Source organism: Solanum pennellii, chromosome 7 (genome assembly GCF_001406875.1).
Source record: "Solanum pennellii chromosome 7, SPENNV200".
Taxonomy (NCBI): domain Eukaryota; kingdom Viridiplantae; phylum Streptophyta; class Magnoliopsida; order Solanales; family Solanaceae; genus Solanum; species Solanum pennellii.
Window position 1 is genome coordinate 38,255,091 of NC_028643.1, and position 5,686 is coordinate 38,260,776.

General features: G+C 36.4%; 1 pseudogene; it reads right to left on the reverse strand.

Annotated features, from left to right (window-relative positions):
- Nucleotides 1-5,190: 5,190 nt before the first annotated feature.
- On the reverse strand, nucleotides 5,191-5,663 carry LOC114078063 (annotated as a pseudogene).
- Nucleotides 5,664-5,686: the final 23 nt, after the last annotated feature.

Genomic DNA, 5,686 nt, shown 5'->3' on the forward strand with positions numbered 1-5,686 from the left:
GCATGAAAAGTCCAAAACGCCCCTTTAAAAACTTTAGTAGAATTCCGACCCGAGTGAACTGACGGAGACTGTGACGGTCCGTCACGACTGTGACGGTCCGTCCTGCACGTCCGTCACAAAGTTCAGAGACTAAATTTCTGTGGAAGATGTGTGACGGTCCGTCGTGCCCACGACGGTCCGTCCTGCCATTCCGTTACGAAGTTCAGAGAGTCGATTTCAGTACCCAAATTTCAGAAGTCTAAGTGTTTTGGAACGAGACCCCCACGACGGTCCGTCGTGCCCATGACGTTTCGTCGTGGGATCCGTCGACTCAGCCAGTTTTTCCAGAAATAAAATCTGCTGCTCAAAACGACTAAACAGGTCATTACAATAGCTTTGGTATTTGTACCTAAGTTATGGTGTCATTATTTATATGGGGTTCATTGTGAGATCTTCACTGATCATTGAAGTCTTCAATATATATTTAGCTAGAGGGATTTGTACTTGAGGCAGCGGAGCTGGCTTAAGTTGTTGCAGGACTATGATGTGACCATTCTGTATCATCCAGGGAAGGCCAATGTTGTGTCCGATGATTTGAGTAGGATGACTCCTAGCATGGGGAGTCTTGCATCGCTTGGTATTGAGGAGAGAACATTGGCTAGAGATGTTCAGGTGTTAGCTAACAGTCTTGTCTGATTGCAGATTTCAGAGGAGAGTGATGGGATGATTGCTATTATTGAGGTTCGATCTTTTTTAGTTGAGCAGATCCGTGCGCACCAGTTTGATGATGAGAAATTATGTCTCATTCGAGAAAAAGTATTGAGAGGGGAAGATAAGGAGGCTGTCCTTGATTCTGATGGTGTCTTGAGGATCGGAGGCAGGATTTGTGTGCCCAAGACGGGTGATTTGATTAAATTGATTCTTGAGGAGGCCCATTATTCTCGATATTCCATCCATCCGGGGGAGACAAAGATGTATCATGGTATGAGTCAGCATTCATGGTGGTGTGGGATGAACTGGGATATTTCAGACTTTGTTTCGAGGTGTTTGACTTGCCAGCAGGTCAAATATGAGCACTAGTGGCCCGAGGGTGTATCTCAAACGATGCCTATACCTACTTGGAAGTGGGAGAGGATTACTATGGACTTTGTTGTGGGTTTGCCTACCAAAGTGGGTGGTTATGACTCTAGTTGGGTTGTTGTTGATAGGCTGACCAAGTGTAACCACTTCATTCCGGTTTGGTTGAAGTATACGACAGAAAAGTTAGTGGAGCTATATATTAGTCAGATTGTGCGACTACATGGAGTTCCTATTTCTATCATATCAAACCGAGGTTCACTATTTACTTCTCGCTTTTGGAAGGCATTACAACATGGTCAGGGTACTCAGTTAGGTATGAGTACATCCTTTCACCCTTAGACAAATGGTCAGTCTGAGCGGACGATTCAAGTGTCGGAAGACATGCTTGGAGCGTGTGTGATCAATTCAGTGCTAGATGGGGTCGACATTTACCCTTAGAAGATTTTTCCTACAATAACAGTTATCACGCTAATATCCAGATGGCCCCATTTGAGGCATTGTATGGCAGACGGTGTAGGTCTTCTATTGGTTGGTTTAAGTCGGTGGAGATGGACTCTTTGGATACCGACTTGCTTAGAGATGCTATGGAGCAAGTCCGTATGATTCAGTGTGGACTATTGACATCCCAGAGTCGACAGAAGAGTTATGCAGACCGGAGAGTTAGAGTCTTAGTGTTTATAGAGGGTGATCATGTTTGGCTCCGAGTATCACCCATGAAGGGTGTGATGAGGTTCGGAAAGAAGGGAAAGATTAGACCTAGATTCATTGGACCTTTTGAGATTTTGAGCCGAGTAGGAGAGGTGGCCTATAAGTTGGCCTTACCTCCTAGTTTGTCGGCAGTTCATCCTGTTTTTCATGTCTCCATGCTTCGAAAGTATATTCCGGATTAATATTCTGTGGAGCTGGGTCCAGACTTGATATATGAGGAGGAGCCTATAGCTATACTAAATAGGGAGATCCGAAAACCTAGGACTAAGGAGATTGCTTCAGTGAAGGTGCATTGGAAGCATCGTTCAATAGGAGAGGCAACTTGGGAGATGGAGTCTGATATGCGTGCAAGATATCCTCATCTTTTCGACGCTCCAGGTATTTTCTCTTACCTACTGTTCGAGGACGAACATTGTTTTTAGTGGTGGATAATGTAATGACCTGGACTTGAAAGGTCATTTTTGATAATTTTTAATAGACATTTAACTTTAGTTAATTGATTTGCAGGTAGTTTGGTTATTTTTAATAATAATGGATCAAGTCTGAATTATTAAAATAGAATGGTAGCGATTATTACTATTAATACATAATTGAATTAGAAAAAAGAAGAAGAAGAAGAAGAAAGAGGAGGATGAAAAACTGACCTAGACGTGCGGCAGAAAACAAAGAAGCGAGAAAATTCGAGTGGTTCATGTAAGTTCAAATCAAGATTCTTCGTAAAATTTATACATATCATAGTTTATGTTATTGTTAAGGATATTGCTGGAAATTATTCTTTTTTTTATTTTAGAAAAGAGACAAAATAGTCTCATCATCTTTCTTATTTAGCCGACATTTAATCATGAAGAGGCAAATTTGAAGTAATAATGAGTGCAAAACTAATTTGGGTTCCTATGAATGCTGACAAATTTTACTTGACATTAATTGATTTAATTTATGTTTAGTTGCTCCGAGATTTGTCATTAAACATGAAATAATATTCTTAATTTTTCTGTTTTTTTTTTTGTTTTATTTTTGTTAGTGAGTGTTTCAAAGCTTCTAAGACCATTAAATTAAAGTAAATGATGACAAAATTAATGGAGTAAATTTTGAGGAGTTTTATTTTTTTAAAAAAAAGTTTATTATTTTGTATATCATTCCTTCTTTTCTAGTGTTAAGAATTAAGAATGTGTATACATTATGCTTGTAAGTTATGTAGGTTTTGTGGTACCAATTATAGTTTTATGCATTTTTAATTCTATTTTTCTTAACGTGTTATGAATCAAATGTTAATTGAAAGAAAAGAAAAAAAGAAAAGAAAAAAAGAAAAGACAAAATACTTGTCTAAAAGGGATTAAATTATTTAAGCCATGGTGACTTGTGCTCGTGGGTCCCTGGGAATTTATTATGACTAATTATGATTGTCATACAGTAATTAGGAATTAGGAGGAGTATATCCAGTGGGGGGTACGAATTTTTGAGGTTCAGAGGTAGTGCTCTTTCTGTGAATGATTAGTCATGAGTCAGCTTAAATTTTTATTATTAGCACATTATGAGTTAAGTGTGGTATATTTGGATAGGTAATTAAATATTAAATCTATCGTATCATAAGAATACTATTTGAATTATAATATTAGAAAAATACTATTTGAATTATGATATTAGAAAATTGAGATTTAATCCTAGACTTGGAACTTGAAAAATATGAAAGTTGAAACAATAATTGACATCAAGAATTATAAATATGATAGATATGTGGTGTTGTTAGCTTCAAGACCTTATTGTGAATACATACTTGAATAGATTGCATCAGTTCGAAAGTTCAACGGAAAGGGAAGGCTCAATTCCCAGAATGATTATTCAATTGGCTAAGGCAAGTGAATTTCTAAATCCTTGTTAAGCGTATAAATTCGTGTATTTCTTTTTTTATGATGTTTGAGAATTATTTGGAGTCTTATTGCGTATTTGTTGATGTTATGAATTGTTTCTTTTTACCAAATGGTTATTTCCTCATTATTTGTCTGAACATGTCATTTGCATTGCATATAAGACATGTCTTTGATAAGTACTATGTGATAAGAGGATGTACCATTTCAAGGGTCGTATTGCGCGCCACGATAGTTTTTATATTTCGAGGGACATATCGCGCGCTGCGATGGTTACTATCGAGTGTCGTATCGCACGCCACGATAGATGCATGGAAAGATATGTCCCCCATGGGTCCCAGACTGAGACACAACAGGTGTGTATCATTAGAAAAGACATGTATCACTATACTTGACATATCATCTCATGACATTACACATTTTTATTATTGATGAACTTGAACACGTGTTTTGCGAATATTATGATTGTTTTTCTGTGAAACTTGTGACTGTTGAATATTGAGTTGTTATTGAGAATATGTAAAATGATAGAGTGTGGTTATTGAGTTGTGTGTTTGGTAAACTGTGAACTGTTAGGCTGTAGCATGGAGGTTTAGATAGGGTGTTAGGAGTACGTGTATTTTGTTCACTTAACTTGTGTTTAGAGGTTTGCATGTTGGGTACCGCGTGGTTTGGTACTCACCCCTTGCTTCTACAAATTTTTGTAGGTTACGAGTCCGGATCTTCATGATACCTTCCATTCTCTTCGTTTTCGAGGCATCTTTTGGAGGATTGTGAGGTAGCTACTTGTCATCTCAGCTAACTTTCCTTCTCCAATCTATGACTTTGTTTTTACTTGAAAGACAACTTCATTTTAGACCCGTATTTTTAGTTCAATTCTAGTATTTACATTAGAGGCTTGTGCATGTGAGAACCAGGTTTTGGGGATTGAATTAAGTTGAATTGTTTTCGTATTAGTAATTGTTATCAGACTTTGGTTTTATTTCCGCATTTTATTAAAATTATTGGGTTTGGCTAACTTTTTGTGGTGGGATAAGATAAGTGCCATCACACTCATTTTTGGATCGTGACATCTCAGAACAATTGACCAGGATGAAACTTAATTGTGACTTATTAAAGTTTTGTTTAAATTTGATATAATTAGTTAATTGAAGTTAATATAATCATATATTTATTTAAGTTATCATCATATATTTAAGTTAGCCATTGTAAAATTAAATTGAATCAAACGATATGATTAACAAAACTGATTACGCAGAAAAATTCTCGAAAAAAAAAAGATAGATAAATGGAATTTTTGACCAAAATAAGCTATTTTAAAAATCAATTTACATAATTAATACGTTTTTAATTTTTTTTACAAAAATAGTATAAACGTACTTTATGGTAACGTTTTAGGCTTTATTTGATTTAAAAAAAATTAACGCCGTTAACTTAATAAACGTTACGGACAGTAACGATTTTATATTAAAACGTGACTTGACCCATCCCTTTCTTTAAACGACGTCACTTTGTTATTAACTTAAAACTGAAAGGCTAAATCTGCTAAGCAATTCTAATTTCCTAAGATATCTAAAAGGCTAAACCCTTTCACCCCTTTCACCTTTCACTGTAAAAAAAAAATTGGAGCCGCCATTGTCACTTTCTAAGCTTTGCATATGTAAAAATTGGCTATCCGGAAGATATCTGAAAGAAATTTTACTTTATCAAGTAATCTAGTTGTTGTTAGAGATGGAGCACATCTGATCTCAAACTTCGCACAAGCATCTATGAGATATTTGTTAGTTTCATCACTTGAGAGATCCTTGGGTATATTCAAGTTTGCAATCTTCTCCAATTCCTCTACCATATCAATCCGTCTGCAGAAGCAACGCATAAGTATCTTAGTGCCTTGTAAACTAAACCAAAACATGACAAACCAGAAAAGCTCCCAAACCTGAAGGGAGGATTGAAGTCAATTTCAATTGGGTCACTCTCCAACCCTTTCGCATGTTACTTGATTATATAGCCACCTGTAAGTTCCTTCACCATCCCTGTTCATGTATGGTCAGTAA